Raw genomic sequence first — 17,133 nt, forward strand, 5'->3', positions numbered from 1 at the left:
GGGGAGGCATAGGGAAGAGGTCAATGTTTGCTAGGGAAAGTTTTTTAGACACACTGGGACGGGAAGATGGAGAGGGTTTGGGAGTAGAGGAAGAGGGAGTGGTTGTAGGAGGTGTACATCTCCTGAGTTTGGGTGAATGTGCATGGGCTGGATGCTCTGGTGAGGTGGATGGCTGTTTGTTTGCGTTTGTGTACTTTGGGAGGAGGGGTCAGAGATACACTGGGAGAGGACACAGGGGATGTGTGCATGGTTGTGGGGGTGGTGACTGCTCATGAGGGCTGTGTTGTGATGGCGTGCTGGTGATGGAGGTTGTGGATGAAGATGTAGTGCATGCAGGTGTGAGTGGAGATGCTACTGGGAGGGAGGTGAACGAGGAGGAGGAGGGGGACACAGTGGAGGCAGTGGATGTTGGTGTGTTTGCATGGGCATGGTGCTTGTGTGAGTGCGTGTGAGATGAAGTGTGGTGCTTATGTTTGCCTGAGCCACTTTTGTGTGGTGATTTGTGTGCATGCTGGTCTGAAGGAGTGCTTGGGATAGGCTGAGGTAGAGGGTATTGGGTCTGGGTAGTGGAAGTGGGGGGGGAGGCTGGACACAGGGACAATGGCTGCCATCAGTGCTGAGGCCAGAGCCTGAAATGCTCTCTGTTGGGCCGCCACGCCAGAGTGAATGCCTTCCAGGTATGCATTTGTTTGCTGCAAATGCCTCTCGACACCCTGGATGGCATTCAGAATGGTTGACTGGCCACAGTGAGGGATCTCAGAAGGTCAATAGCCTCCTCACTGAGGGCAGCAGGGCTGACTGGGGCAGGCCCTGAGGTGCCTGGGGCGAAGGAGATGCCCACCCTCCTGGGTGAGCGGGCACGGGAAACACGCTGAGGGGCTGCTGGGAGGGCGGTGCTGGGGGGGGGGTGGCGGTTGTACCTGTTGTTGCGGTGGGCACAGAGGTGTCCACCACCACCAGGGAGCTTCCATCGGAGGAGAAGTCACTGTCAGTGGTCTCCCCCCCTGTCCCCGTTGTGGAGCTCCTCTCGCCCTCCGTCCCACTGGTGCCTTCACCCTCGTGGATTCGGCCTCCAGGCCCATGTGGGATGCAGCTCCCTCCATGGCCAGTGCTTCTGCTCCTCCTCCAGAAGATGCTAATGCACACAAGGAAAGGGTGACAAAACAAAAATGGGGGGGAAGAGACAGAGGATACACTTGGTCCATGCTAGCAACACCACTATCGTTAGCGTACACAATACACAGAGAGCCACCCTATGCACTAGGCCATGCCGAACCATTTACTGCGACAGTCACCAGCCCATGGGGTACAATGCCTAATGCCAGCATCTGCATACCTGAAACCCACAGGACCCTGCACAGTAGTAGATGGCCACTTACACCATTTGGGTAGGTGTGCTCCAGAGCATGCACAACAAGGGACCTACCCTGCCATGATCACCCTGGCCTAGGGGTGCCCACTGCCCACATCCCCTACCCAGATACCTCCTAAAGCGTGCAAAGTCAGCTTTCAAAATCTGTACTCACCCCCTTGTGGCTGCTGTGATGCCCTCAAGCGCCCATCCAGCTCCGGATAGGCCACTGCCAGGATGCGGAACATCAGAGGGGTCATGGTGCAACGGGCACCCCTTCCATGTTGGGAGGCCAGCCCCAGCTGGGCCTCTTCCGTTTTCTTGGTCCAGTGGCACAGGTCCTCCCATCTCTTGCAGATGTGGGTGCTCTGCCTGTGATAGACCCCCAATGTCCGCACCTCCTAGGCAATGGCATGCCAAATACCCTTTTTCTGGTTGGTGCTGACCTGGAGGGAAAAGACAGCAGAAAAGGAAATTACTCACCCGTCCGGACCGTCGTACTCATTGCCCACCAGTTCCCACCTATGCCCTGACGCACATACACTGACCACCTCTCATGCAGCATTCAAGCCAGGACGCATCAGCACCCCCTAACATGTGGCTTACATCCACACCACTCCAAACATGCATTGCCCACACATCATGCTCACAGTGTACTCACCTGTTTGTCTGGAGGACCATAGAAAATTGTATACTGGGGTAGGACCCCATCAGTTAGTTTCTCCAATTCCTCCACAGTGAAGGCAGGGGCCCTTTCCCCAGACACATGAGCCAATGTTGCTTCCAGACACAGGTCACAGCAGCACTTGCAGTGTAGGTCCTCTCCTGTTGACGGTCAGGTAGCAAGTGAGTGAATAGTTAGAAAATGGCAGTGACGTCTGCGGCAGTGTGTACCATCACTGCCAGCGTACATCGCCATAACCAATGCAAATCTGCACGGTGGTCATTTACCTCCTACCGCGACGGTACCCAACACCAGAGTACTTACCTTATTTCCACTTGTCCCTCCTCACAGGTCAGGCAGCCGCCATTTCAGGGGGACACAGGGCATGGCACCTAACTGCGTCAGAGCAGACATTGGCACATCAACTGACTCATTAATTCACATACTGCTTCTATAAAGTAAATTCAGCAACATTAGTGCAATATATGTGGAAATATGACCCTCTGCTCACCGTTCTCTTCCATAGGCTACAACCGCTGAGGCAGATTATGAGATGGCAGCATCCTCCGGTGTACAGATCCCTGGTGGACCTGTCAACAATGGAGGATAGACACATTATCATCACATACAGACTTGATCGTGCCACAGTCCAAGAACTGTGTGCCCAATTGGAGCCAGACCTGATGACAGCTATCCGCTAGCCCAGAGGTATCCCCCCTCTAGTGCAGGTCCTGTCAGTGCTCCAATTCCTGGCAAGTGGTTCCTTTCAAACTACAGTGGCCATGGCATCAGGGATGTCTCAGCTCATGTTCTCCAACGTGTTGACCAGAGTGTTGTCTGCCCTGCTGAAACACATGGGCAGCTACATCGTGTTCCCCCAGGTGGATGATTTCGCCACAGTGAACGCTGACATTTATGCCCTGGGACATATCCCTAACATCATTGGTGCCATTGACGGTACAAATGTAGCATTTGTTTCCCCCAGGAGAAATGAACAGGTTTACAGGAATAGAAAAAGCTATTACTCGATGAATGTGCAGATGGTGTGTTTGGTGGAGCAATACATCTCCCATGTGAATGCCAAATATCCTGGCTCTGAGCATGACGCATTTATATTGAGGAAAAGCAGCATCCCATATGTGATGGGCCACCTCCAGAGGCACCGGTGTGTCTAATAGGTGAGCCAAAGGTCCCCACCAAGTATAAGTTGGTGTCTGGGTATGGGATTTCCCCTAAGGGTTAGTGTGTATCTTACAGTTGTCACCATATATTTGCAGGTGACTCTGGTTACCCTAACATCTCATGGCTACTGACCCCAGTGAGGAATGCCAGGACAAGTGCAGAGGAACGTTACAGTGAGGCACATGGGCGTACAAGGAAGATAATTGAGAGAACCTTCGGCCTTCTGAAGGCCAGGTTCCGGTGCCTCCACCTGACAGGTGGCTCCCTGTACTACTCACCCAGGAAGGTGTGCCAGATCATCGTTGCATGTTGCATGTTTCACAACCTGGCCTTGAGACTCTAGGTGCCTTTTCTGCAGGAGGATGTGCCTGGAGATGGTCTTGTTGCAGCCTGTGGACAGTGATGAAGAGGAGGCAGAGGAAGAAGATGTTGACAACAGAACAAATATAATACAGAAGTACATAAAGTGACACACAGGTAAGACACTGTAACTTCACTTAACATTTCAGTAATCTGTTGGACATTGTACATGGCAGCCTCTTACCCTATGTCTATGGCCACGGACTGTTCCCTTTGGATTCTCTATTTTCAGATCTGTGTGCCCCATTCTGTTTCCTGCTATATGTTCTGCTGCCCACCCAAGGTCATCCTGTAGTATATTTCACTGTACATATAGGTTGCAATGCTTTGAGAATGTTGTACTAATACATTTGAGATTCATTACACTGACTCCAGTATGGTATTTGTTTCAAGGGTGTTTATTTATGTGCCAATAAGTATAGGGGTATGTGCGAGGGGCTGGGGTGATGGTGGAGGAATGTCCAGTTAGAGTCCAGTCTCTTGGTATCTCAGGTGCATTGTCCAAGGGGGCATAGGAAGGGGAGCAATGGCAGTCCAAGGTGGACTGGGTAACAGAGTGGGACAGAAGGGTGACTATCAGGAGAGTCATATTTCCTGGCGGGTGTCTTGGCAATGTTCCCTGTCTTCTGCCTGGATCGCAGGGACCGTTTGGGGGTGGTTCTCCTTCTGCAGGGGGTGGGGTGCTGGTGGCCTGTTGTTCCTGTGGCAGGGCCTCCTGTCCACTAGCGCCAGCGGAGGTGGACGGCTGTTCCTCGGTTTGGCTAGTGTCAGATGCCCTTTGTTGTGCCACTGCCTCCCTCATGGTTTTGCCCATGTCATCCAGCACCCCTGCAATGGTGACCAGGATGGTGTAGATTTTTGTTAGGTCCTCCCTGATCCCCAGGTACTATCCCTCCTGCAGCCGCTGGGTCTCCTGCAACTTGGCCAGTACCTGGCCCATGGTCTCCTGGGAATGGTGGTATGCTCCCAGGTTGTTGGAGAGTGCCTCGTGGAGAGTGGGTTCCCTGGGCCTGTCCTCCCTCTGTCGCACAGCAGTCCTCCCAGCTTCCCTGTTGTCCTGTGCCTCTGTACCATGAACCGTGTGCCCACTGCCACTGACCTCAGGTCCCTGATCGTCCTGGGTTTGTGGGGTTGCCTGGGGTCCCTGTAATGGTGGACACACTGCTGATTGACGTGTTCTGGGGACAGTGGCATGGGCCTGCTGGGTGGGTACTATGCTGGTGTTTCCTGAGGGGGTGGCTCTGTGGTAGGTTGGGACTGTGGCAGGGTAACCAACTCTCCAGAGGCCCCTGGTGGGCCAGGTTGGTCATCCTGATCCAGGCATGCAGAGCTGCTGTCGTCACTGTGGGCCTCTTCAGGGGCGGGACTGGATGTAGCTGCCACCTCCTCTGCGGTCACGTTGAGTAGGGGTCATGTTGGGATGCAAATGCATTTTTATTGTATCTGCATGTGCCGTCTTCTACATGGGTGTGTTTCCCTCTATGATTGTGCTTTCCCTGTTAGCTTGGCCTTGTGTGGGTGATGAATTTGTGGGCTGGCTGAGTCTCCCTACTGGGCATGCTTTTGTGATGGGTGTCCATGCAGGTCTGTGAGTGGTGTACATGCATTGGTGTTGCATGCAGGGCTTGGTATTGGGATGGGTGGGTTGTGATGGTGGGGTATAAGAGAGGTGATGGAGTGATGGGAGTGAGGGTGAGGGTGGGGGTATGCAATAGCATGCAGGTAGGGTGGGGGTTGTAGTACTAAAGATTTGACTTACCAAAATCCAGTCCTCCTGCTACTCCTGCGAGGCCCTCAGGATGCATGATCGCCAAGACTTGCTCCTCCCATTTTGTTAGTTGTGGGGGAAAAGGTGGGGGTCCACCCTCAGTCCTCTGTACAGCAATCTGGTGTCTTGCAACCACAGAACGCACCTTCCCCCGTAGGTCGTTCCACCTCTTACTGATGACATCCCTTGTTCTGGGGTGCTGTCCCACGGCGTTGACCGTGTCCACCATTCTCTGCCATAGCTCCATCTTCCTACCAATGGAGGTCTGCTGCACCTGTGATCTGAACAGCTGTGGCTCTACCCGGATGATTTCCTTCACCATGACCCTTAGCTCCTCCTCTGAAAACCTAGGGTGTCTTTGTGGTGCCATGGATGTGGTGTGAGTGATATGTGTGAGGATGTGTGGGGTGATGTGTTGTGGTGTATACTGTGATATGCATGAATTGTGTGTGGGTGAGGGTGTTCTGTGCCTCTGATTGAGTAGGTGCTCCTTGCTTGTCTCTCTCTGCTTGCTATCTTTTTTTTTCACTGTGAGGGGTTATGGGTATTGTGAGTGTGTGTTTTATATTGGATTTGGTGTGTGGGTGTGGTGTGTGTATGTGTGTCAGGTGTGTGTATTTTGAATTGTCCAATGTGGTGTAGTTTTGTAAATGTGCGTGTATTCTGAGCACGGCGGTATGTCCCGCCAATGGTTTACTGCAATTGAAAGACCGCCGCAGTGATTTGTGGGTCGTGATAATGTGGGCATATTCCTGTTGGCGTAATGGTGTGGGTTTTGGTACTGCCAGTTTATCATTGACCTTTGGTCTGGCGGACTTGTGTGAGTGTCTGTATTGTGGCAGAATTCTATGTGTGGGTCATAATACCCGTGGCGGATTACCGTTGTGGTCACGGTATGTTGGCAGCCGTCAGTACGGCGGTAGGCGGCATTTACCGCCAGGGTTGTAATGAGGGCCTAAATCTCTTTCCTAAATAAATCAGATGGAACTACTGTTAGTATTTGCTTCAATTCTATCAAGCTCCCTTGGAATACTGGGCTCGCCCTTCTTTTTTGTTTGTTTTAACATATGAATGTTATTGATCGATCTCACCTGGGGTGGAATAGAGGAGGTGTTGCAATTTAGAGAATTCTGAAACAGATATTAGCAAAAAGTCTAAAGCACTCCAAAGGAAAAACATTCACAATATTTTCCACCTGGGCATGTCTTTCGTAGTCTCTCATAAAACTACACTTTTTATTTGAATCCATTCTTTAAGTATAAACGTGTAAAAGGAGACCGCATACTGTGTGGAAAAAAATGAAACATTTAAAATGGCTCACTTCAACATAATGATGCAATGGGTGAATTAAAGACACTGGGCCCGATTCACAAAGGTAAACTTAGACGTTTGGTGTAAACTAAGACCAAACGTCTAAGTTTACAACTTTGGGAATTCAAAAAGGGCATTTAAGAGTACAAGCTTAAAGTCTGCGCTCTGAGTGACACTTCAAGTCAACTGATAGCTACAGAAGATGTACAGGGCTCAACACTCAGAAGTTGCCATGAAAGAAAAGTGTTCAACCTGACATGAAAGAACCAAATCACACGTTTCCTCTCAATGAAACTTGTATGTCTTTGACACTCACACTCAGCCTAAATATGATCAACTCATTGTAGCACCTGTACCTAGGATAATTCATTGGCTGTTACTCCTTGATCTGCTTGAACAAAATCAAGTCCATTTTGATAAACTCACCTTTTACACATCCAATGTTCTCTTACTAGGGATACACTGAACCACTGTGTATCAGCACTCTTTAACCCCTTCTGTGCCCAGGACGTAATGGTTACGTCCTGAGGCACAGTGCTCGTGTGCCCAGGACGTACCCATTACGTCCTGGGCACAGAGCCCAGAGGGAGCCTCTGTGGGGTTCCCCCCACCCCCCAAAGGCAGGGATGGAAGGGGAAGCCCTTCCCCTTCCACCCCCTGACCCCCCTCTGTGATGTCAGAGCGCGATCGCGCGCTGATTGTCACAGAGGCCTCCTCCCATCGCGCTGGAAGCTCAGCTTCCAGCACGATCGGAAGAGAAATGCAAAGGCATTTCTCTTCCGATCATGTGGAGGAGGCCGGAGAGGCTTCAAAGGGAAGGAAAGGGATTTCCTTCCCTTTGAAGTCTCTATGAGCATTTTAGCAGCCGGATTGCAAGCAATCCGGCTGCTAAAACGCCCACTAGACACCAGGGATTTATTTTTGTTTATGAAATTGGCATGAGGGAGCGACCCCTTGGGCAAGGGTCGCTCCCAGGGGGGACATTTTTTTGAAGGCCTTTTCTGCCCCCCCCCGGGGGCATATCGGCCTATTATTAGGCCGACCTGCCCCCGGGGGGGAGAAACCTCTAGGCACCAGGGATCATTTTTTTTATTTTTGTTTTGTTTTTGTTTTTACAGGTGGGGAGCGACCCCTTAGGCAAGGGTCGCTCCCCTATGGGGCAAATTATATTTAGGCCATTTCTTCCCCCCTTGGGGGCAGATTGTCCTATTTTTTATGAGGCCAATCTGCCCCCAAGGGCGACAGACACCATTAGACACCAGGGAGGTTTTTTTTGGTGTGAATTTCACGCAAGGGGAGCGACCCCTTAGGCAAGGGTCGTTCCCCTGGGGGGGGAAATTTATTTTAGGCCATTTCTGCCCCCTGGGGGGCAGATCAGCCTATTTTAATTAGGCCGATATGCCCCCAAGGGGGGCAGATACCACTAGGCACCAGGGATTTTGTGGTTGTTGTTGTTTTACAGACGGGGAGCGACCCCTTAGGCAAGGGTCGCTCCCCTGGGGGGGGGGCAAATTGTATTTAGGCCATTTCTGCCCCCTTTGCGGGCAGATCGGCCGATTTCTGCTATGCCAATCTGCCCCCAAGCAGAAACCACCAGACACCAGAGATATTTTTTGCGTCAATGTTAAGCAAGGGGAGCGACCCCGTAGGCAAGGGTCGCATCCCAGGGGGGCAAATTTATTTTAGCACAAGTTTTTTTTTCAAAAATAAGAGGGTGGGGGTATGGCCATACCCCCACCCCAAATAATGGGGGCCAAAGTTGTTCTACCCACCAGTGGGCAGATGGGGCAATTACCCCTGATCCACACCCCTGGGAGGGCAGAAAGTCTACTAGATGCCAGGGAATTTAACAAAATAAAATAAAAAATATTGGGATGGTGGCTACCAACCAGTATGGGCCTGGTTACGCCCCCACCTCAACTGAAGGGGGTAACAGTCTTTCAGCTCTCCCTCGCACTCTAAAACATCTTATTCCACAGCAAGCAAGAAGACATTTGATTATTTTGGGTTTTAGTTTTACATTTGGGCCATGAGAACTTGGCTTACTCTCAAAATCGTCCCACTTGAAATGGTGAGGGCTGCACTTTATGGACTTTGGGACGCTGCCATGTAGAAAAATCCACAAGACCTAGACACATGTGAAAATGAAACATCTGGGTGATTCCAGGGTGGTGTGTTTCACATGCATCCCGCACCATTTTTGTACCCACAATCCCCTGCAAACCTCCAACTTTGCTGGAAATCACACATTTTTCCCACGTTTTTTTTATGGAACCTTCCGGAATCTGCAGGAATCCACAACATTCCTACCACCCAGCATTGTCTCATCTATACCGCAAACTTCCCTTTTGGACCCCTTTTGTTCCCCCTCAATATCGACATGTTTTTGGCTCTTCCCTTTCACAAGCACTTGGCCCACCTATACAAATGAGGTATCAGTTTTACCGGGAGACTGAGGGGAACATTGGGTGGTATGAAATGTGTCCCAATGCGGTGATCCCACACAGAAATGTGGGAAAAATGTGATTTTTGTAGCTACATTTGAGGTTTGCTGAGGATTCAGGGTAAGAAAACATTGGGGGGTCCACGCAAGTCACACCTCACTGGACTCCCTTGGGTGTCTAGTTTTCAGAAATGTCTGGGTTTGGTAGGTTTCCCTAGAAGGCTGCTGAGCCCAGGACCAAAAACGCAGGTGCCCCCCTGCAAAAAACAGGTAGTTTTGTATTTGATAACTTTGATGTGTCCAGATAGTGTTTTGGGGCATTTCCTTTTGTGGGCGCTAGGCCTACCCACACAAGTGAGGTACCATTTTTATTGGGAGACTTGAGGGAACGCTGGGTGGAAGGAAATTTGTGGCTCCTCTCAGATTCCAGAACTTTCTGTCACCAAAATGAGAGGAAAAAGTGGTTTTTGGGTCAAATTTTGAGGTTTGCAAAGGATTCTGGGTAACAGAACCTGGTCAGAGCCCCTCAAGTCACCCCATCTTGGATTCCACTAGGTGTCTAGTTTTTAAAAATGCACTGGTTTGCTAGATTTCCCCAGGTGTCGGCTGAGCTAGAGGCCAAAATCCACAGGTAGGCACTTTGTAAAAAACACCTCTGTTTTCTGTGAAAAAATGTGATGTGTCCACGTTGTGTTTTGGGCCATTTCCTTTTGTGGGCGCTTGGCCTACCCACACAAGTGAGGTACCATTTTTATCAGGAGACTTGGGGGAACGCTGGATAGAAGGAAATTTGTCACTCCTCTCAGATTCCAGAACTTTTTGTGACCGAAATGAGAGGAAAAAGTGTTTTTTGGGTCAAATTTTGAGGTTTACAAAGGATTCTGGGTAACAGAAGCTGGTCAGAGCCCCACAAATCACCCCATCTTGGATTCCCCTACGTCTCTAGTTTTAAAAAATGTGCTGGTTTGCTAGGTTGCCACAGGTGCCAGCTGAGCTAGTGCCCAAAATCCACAGGTAGGCACTTTGTAAAAAACACCTCTGTTTTCTGTGAAAAAATGTGATGTGTCCACGTTGTGTTTTGGCCCATTTTCTTTCGTGGGCGCTAGTCCTACCCACACAAGTGAGGTACCATTTGTATCGGGAGGACTTGGGGGAACGCTGGGTGGAAGGAAATGTGTGGCTCCTCTCAGATTCCAGAACTTTCTGTCACCGAAATGAGAAGAAAAATAGTTTTTTTGGTCAAATTTTGAGATTTGCAAAGGATTCTAGGTAACAGAACCTGGTCAGATCCCCACAAGTCACCCCATCTTGGATTCCCCTAGGTGTCTGTTTTTCAAAAATGTGCTGGTTTGCTAGGTTTCCCCAGGTGCTGACCGAGCTAGAGGCCAAAATACACAGGTAGGCACTTTGCAAAAAACACCTCTTTTTTCTGTGAAAAAATGTGATGTGTCCACGTTGTGTTTTGAGCCATTTCCTTTCGTGGGCGCTAGGCCTATCCACACAATTGAGGTACCATTTTTATCGGGAGACTTGGGGGAAAACAGAATAGCAAAACAAGTGTTATTGCCCCTTGTCTTTCTCTACATTTTTACCTTCCAAATGTAAGGCAGTGTGTAAAAAAGACGTCTATTTGAGAAATGCCCTGTAATTCACATGCTAGTATGGGCACCCCGGAATTCTGAGATGTGCAAATAACCACTGTTTCTCAACACCGTATCTTGTGGCCATTTTGGAAATACAAAGGTTTTCTTGATACCTATTTTTCACTTTTTATATTTCGGCAAATGAATTGCTGTATACCCGGTATAGAATAAAAACCCATTGCAAGGTGCAGCTCATTTATTAGCTCTGGGTACCTAGAGTTCTTGATGAACCTACAAGCCCTATATATCCCAGCAAACAGAGGAGTCCAGCTGACGTAACAGTATATTGCTTTAAAAAATCTGACATTGCAGGAAAAAGTTACAGAGTAAAACGTGGAGAAAAATGGCTGGTTTTTTTACCTCAATTTCCATATGTTTTTATTTCAGCTGTTATTTTCTGTAGGAAACACTTGTAGGATCTACACAAATGACCCATTGCTGAATTCAGAATTTTGTCTACTTTTGAGAAATGTTTAGCTGTCTGGGATCCAGCATTGGTTTCTCACCCATGTTGGCCACTAACTGGAAGGAGGCTGAAAGCAAAAACAATTGTAAAAATGGGGTATGTCCCAGTAAAATTTCAAAATTGTATTGAAAAATGGGGTTTTCCAATTCAAGTCTGCCTGTTCCTGAAAGCTGGGAAGATGGTGATCTTGCCACAGCAAACCCTTTGTTGATTCCATTTTCCGGGAAAAAAACACGAGCTGCCTTCTGCAGCCCTTTTTTCCCATTTTTTTGAAAAAAACAAAATTGTCACTGTATTTGGGCTAATTTCTTGGTCTCCTTCAGGGGAACCCACAAAGTCTGGGTACCTCTAGAATCCTTAGGATGTTGGAAAATAAGGACGCAAATTTGGCGTGGGTAGCTTATGTGAACAAAAAGTTATGAGGACCTAAGCGCGAACTGCCCCAAATACCCAAAAAAGGCTCACCACAGGAGGGGGAAAAGGGCTGGCAGCGAAGGGTTACCACTATTAAATATAAGACCAGGGATGCTCAGCTAACCACCACAAAGATATCTGACACCATTCTACATAATCACTGGTGGTAGACAGCACATACTCTCAAGCATCGTAGTCTTGAAGGAAGGTTCACTTTTGTTCCGAACAGATTAAGGCACTCTAGATGAGGAGGTGAACTACGAAAAGTATCACACAGTACTATACACGTCTTCAGTGCTATCAGTTACTTTTCACAAAAGCCCTGACTGGTGAAAAACAGCAAGTAAACCTCAAACCTAAACATGCCTGACACAATGGTAAATGAGATGCTATTATGAAAGAAATCATGGTGATAGGGAAAATATAGGGACTAACGAGCCATAGTTTATAAAAAAATCTCTGCAAAGATACTCATCCATGTTGATATTACACTTTCCTTACGTTGACTTTGTAAAAATGGTCTTGAGATGATGAAAAGTTGAAAAAATAAATAACCAGAATGTGAACAACAAAAAAGGCACTTCTGTCATTTAGTAATAAACCTGAAAAACAGTTCATGTTGCTACGACATCCACTCCTACAGAATTTGGCAAAAGACAAAATGACAGGTTCCTGGCATAAACAATACCTCATATTTTGGGCTTCCAATCCTAAACACCATTGGAATTTCATAGAGCTAGAAGAGTTAAAACATGCATCATACAAATAAACTCAACCCAAACTTATCTCTCAACATATCCGACTTTGAGGTATCCCTCACCAAAGAGGGCCTTGGACCTTGCCCTGCTGGAAGATTTTGATTTCAATTAGAGAGACCAGCACTTACATAAAAACTTTGAGCATGATAAACCAACTTTGTCTTGCCGACCAAGGCATTATTGTGGTCAGTCTGAAATCATGCCTAGGTCCTGGTAAACCGCAAACTGTTGTTCTTCTGTAAGGGGTCAATCATTCCTAAACATGCAATCAAAATGCAGAAAGCAAAAGAGCAGCACCTGTCTCTGAGAGCCAGCAGGGATTTTCTTTCTGTCAGCATTAAAAACAGTGATTTATTTCTTTAAAACATTTTCTTACAAGGCTCAGAAATGTTGTGAAGAGGTGTTAGTGAGGTGCCAGTTTTACATACCTCTTTTTATCAGCACTGTCACAGTTCACTGCAAGCCTACCCAGAGTCTGTCAACCAAAATAGGCCCAGCCACTGTCTGCATGCAGAAGATCTGGTCTTCTCCTTCATGAGGATGAGCTATTGTCCCTTCTGTCAGTGTTAGAACTGGTGTTCCTTCCTGCTGCGGATAGTACCAGAATGTCTAGTTGGAGTGGCTGTATCAATTAATTATTGCAGTTCCTGTCCACCCCATTTGGCATGTCTAAGTAAAATGTGGAGCTAAAACCTATCTTTTGTTCTCCCTCACGGATAACTAATTCTGATTATATGGCTACTTGCTGACCCCTCCCCTGTCTTCCTGCTTCCAGATTCACCCCAGATATTTTCCAGGAGGAGACTTGGTAGCATAGCAACCAGTGAACCTTTTCCGATCTCACCATTCATCTGCTCATAGCTCTCGGAACCATAATGGAAATGCCACAATTTAGATTATGAAGCCGCTCGCAGGTTGTAAACTCTGGTCGCCCATCTCCCTATTTCATCTTCATCACGTCCCAAAACCCCAGGACTTCTCCGACCTCTCACATCGTCCAATGCAGGAGATGGTCCTTAAAGGAATTGCCAACACTGACTGTGTGCATCTCTGTGCATGGCATGAGCATCTGGGCGCCAGCCACAAGGTATAATGGAGGACGACAATATCAATATCCTACTGGTGTGGGTCTCCACATTTGAGCTTGTGTGTGGTCACCTCAGCTCGGCGTCCCTGTACACACCTCTTAGGAGGCGTATCAAAGCTTCGTGGTATCTTGAGCTGCAGGTGGCTGCTCATCAACCTGCATTTTGTAGCCGGTTTATTTTAGTGTATCGTGAAATAATTATGTTCAGCCTTACGTCTGTATACAAGCATCGACTAACAGTTGACAACCTAGAATGAATTTTCAATTTAGGTTGTAATCTTAAAATCGGTATGCAGGATGGATTTATCCCATTTGCGTATAGAGATTTACATTTCAAAAGTCTCTGACATTTCTTATCTGTGGTTTATAGTTGAAAAACACAATCATTTTGTTTAGCAAACAGAGAACATTCGTAACAGGTTTGTAAAGTGATGTTGTGTTTTTTTTCACCGATGCTATTCTCTAAGAAGAAACAGTTATCATTTCAGCTTTCACATTTTGTGTATTCATAACTATTAAATCTGAGTAGGATGTAATGGCAGCTGTCACAGAAAAATAGGAGTGCAAGGCATGCATGAATATAAACTAATTCTTTACATGCCATTTTTAAAAGTCGAATGACAGGTTGTAAACAACATTTTCCCATGGACCGTTTCCTTATTTTGTTATTGTGCCGCATTTTGAATTGTTAGCTTCATCACCAATGGATGAAGATGCTACCTGCACGAAGCCACAGTAGGTCACCGTTTGTTACTGTTGTTTCCATGTTTACTAGCATCAGTTGTCCTTTATTTTTGTTCATTTTTTGTATATAAAAAGGCACCTTTTCTTCTCACGACAATGTAAATCAATTAGGCTGACAGTCCTGCACGTCGCCTCCTGACAAGAATGCAATGACAGGTGCGGTTGAGCAACGAGCGCGTGTAACCTCAAGCAACAGCTCCTTCATGCTAAAATCCCGCTCTTTCTCTCTCCCACTCTCTCTCGCTCGCTCTCTCTCTCTGACTGTCAATATTCCTTTCAGCGCGGCTCAGTAATGCGGAATGTCATCTCATTATTTCTGGCATTTAGTGCTAGCGGAAGTAGCATCTGCACCTGAGATATTATTCATGAAAATCTGCAATAGAAATATATGATCATTTGAATACCAATGGGGAGGATTCTTTATTTTCACAACCTGTTTGGATGACATTCAGGACATTCACAATATAAAAACAAAAGCATTTCCTTCTGAAACATTTACACACAAGTATCCTGTTTAAGCTTTCCGTGAAAAGCAGTATTGTATAAATATGCAATGTGCAATAGCGCTGAACAATTCTCTGTCAGCAGATCACCTCTTAATGTACAATCTCTCTTTTATAAGTCAGAAAAGTCTTTCTGATGCGTAAATGTGTTTTGATTCTTTTTTTAATCGCATACAGGACGGGGCCTAAAAGAGGCGCTCATCTCCTCATTGGGAATCACAAATGAATGTGTGAATGGTCTTTGACCGCAGTTGTAGTCTCAAACAATTAGAACTGTCAAATTGGTGTTGTACCTGATTTGCACGGTGGAGCTACCACCGTGGGACTTTCGGAATCATTTTGAATGGCATCAGGAGGATCCATCCCTGTTCCACCGACTTGTTCTCAAACAATAAAAAAAGCCCTTTAAGAGAGCTACAGAGTGTTAGCGCGTTGGTCTTTAATGAGTAAACTTACAAGGTGACGCGTATAGGTCGATGAACCTTTTGATTCGCCTGGAGTATCCTAACCATGGGGTGACCAATGTTCTCAATAATGAATTTTATTAGACAAATAATCAGTCAATAGGAATTTAAGCAATAAGCATCCCACCATGACCCTTCTGCCATGAATAACCACACCTCAAAATAAGTTTTAGTAATTTTATTTCCCTATTGATTACAATACTAAGTCATGAGATTAATTCAAACGCAATTCAATTCAAATAAAACCCAGTATCAATTTGTTAGAAGATGCCAAAAACATAAACTAATCAAAGTTTGCATCAGAGTACATTCTAAAGGATTAACACAGGTCAATAAAAGAATCAAAGACATTAAGGCCCATATTTATATGTTTTTTAGCACTGCATTTAAGTCATTTTTTGACGCAAAAGCAGAGCAATCTCACAAATACAATTACATTTTGTAAGTTTGCGCCGCTTTTGCATAAAAAAATGACACAAATACGGTGCTAAAAAAGTATAAATATGGGCCTAAGTTATTCCTGGTCATGAAGTTCAGCAAAACAGTTGGTCAACCATTTATCTCTGTAATCTGTCAACGTTATGTAAGGAAACCCTCATCTAACCCAGATTAACATCAGCATGTGGGGCTTTATGCAAAACAATTTAGAAACACAAATTTAGAAGAAGCATCTATCTAAGAACATTATTTAGACAGCGCAGTTGGTGCCTAGAAAGAAAAGGCACAAAAATGCAATTCAGTCACATTGTCACATCTACCTATCCACGAAATGGATCAGCAAGAGTCAGTCTTCGTCGTCAGTTCATCAGTCGATCAGCATCACATCAGGCTCTCAATCAGAGAGTATGAGCCCAATGACAGAATCTCAAATCACTTCTTCTCAATATCGCAGTTCATGACGGGGTAAGATCTCGCTCCCCTAATATCTAACATCTGAGTCTCCTTCCCTTTGTCACGTTGTTATATGAAAGTCACCCAGACTATCCTCCAATTTTCAATTGGTCAATTAATCGTACGTTATTATCCTAACCAATAATGTCTATGCACCAAATCTATGAATTCTAATATTTCACTGTTCACATGTCGTTGATTGGTCCACTTTACGATGTTCTCATCATCCGGCTCATCAGGTATCCAAAATGTTGCATCTTCTTCTCCAGTCAATGTCTTCATTGTTCATGTCCTGGGAAAGTACATCTAGCGCACATTACCCACTTTTCGATACATTCAGGAGACATCATCTCCTGTCAGTCGGTTCCCATAGAAGATTCAGTTAAGCATTTTATTAAAACAATGAGCAGTTCACGGTCAGTTCATTTTGTCAGCATTTTTCCGTTAAACGTTAAGAAATTCAGCTTTCTGCATGAGGCCTGGCAAGACGAGGCCAAGGCACTTGCTAAGTTAAGGCCTACAATTATGCAGAACATAGGTTATAACTCTCAATATGACATATTGCTACATTAATCTAATACGTTTTCAATATTTCATATAGATTAATCGTTTAATTAGTACATTTCGTGAACACTAGTGGCCAATCTCCGAGGTCACAATTTCAAACATGCACATTACTTTTCTACATTATTCTTTTTCTACCAAATTCATTATTCAGAACACATAAACATTCATTAATAATTTCTAATTAAGACATTTGCGTTAACAATCCATCTTCTTGTGACTAAATATGTCATCACACAACTTTTATCACCTACAAAGTCTAAAGCTCGATTTATTCAACATTTTGCCATCTTCTTGAATTTTCCCTAAAGATTCTTTCCCAGTTTCGTTTTTCCCTCCTCTGATTATTTTTTAGACCTTTTTAATTTAATCCTTTGACACAATTTACATAATCCCCATATTCCTAAAATGCAAGCTATTACAATTAATATTCCCAGTATAATTTTTAATGGTACCCCATTCCAAATATTACTAAGCCAACTTCCCACTGAAGCAAACCCTTTACCAACCTTTTCCCATA

The sequence above is a fragment of the Pleurodeles waltl genome, chromosome 5 (genome assembly GCF_031143425.1).
Source record: "Pleurodeles waltl isolate 20211129_DDA chromosome 5, aPleWal1.hap1.20221129, whole genome shotgun sequence".
Classification (NCBI taxonomy): Eukaryota; Metazoa; Chordata; class Amphibia; order Caudata; family Salamandridae; genus Pleurodeles; species Pleurodeles waltl.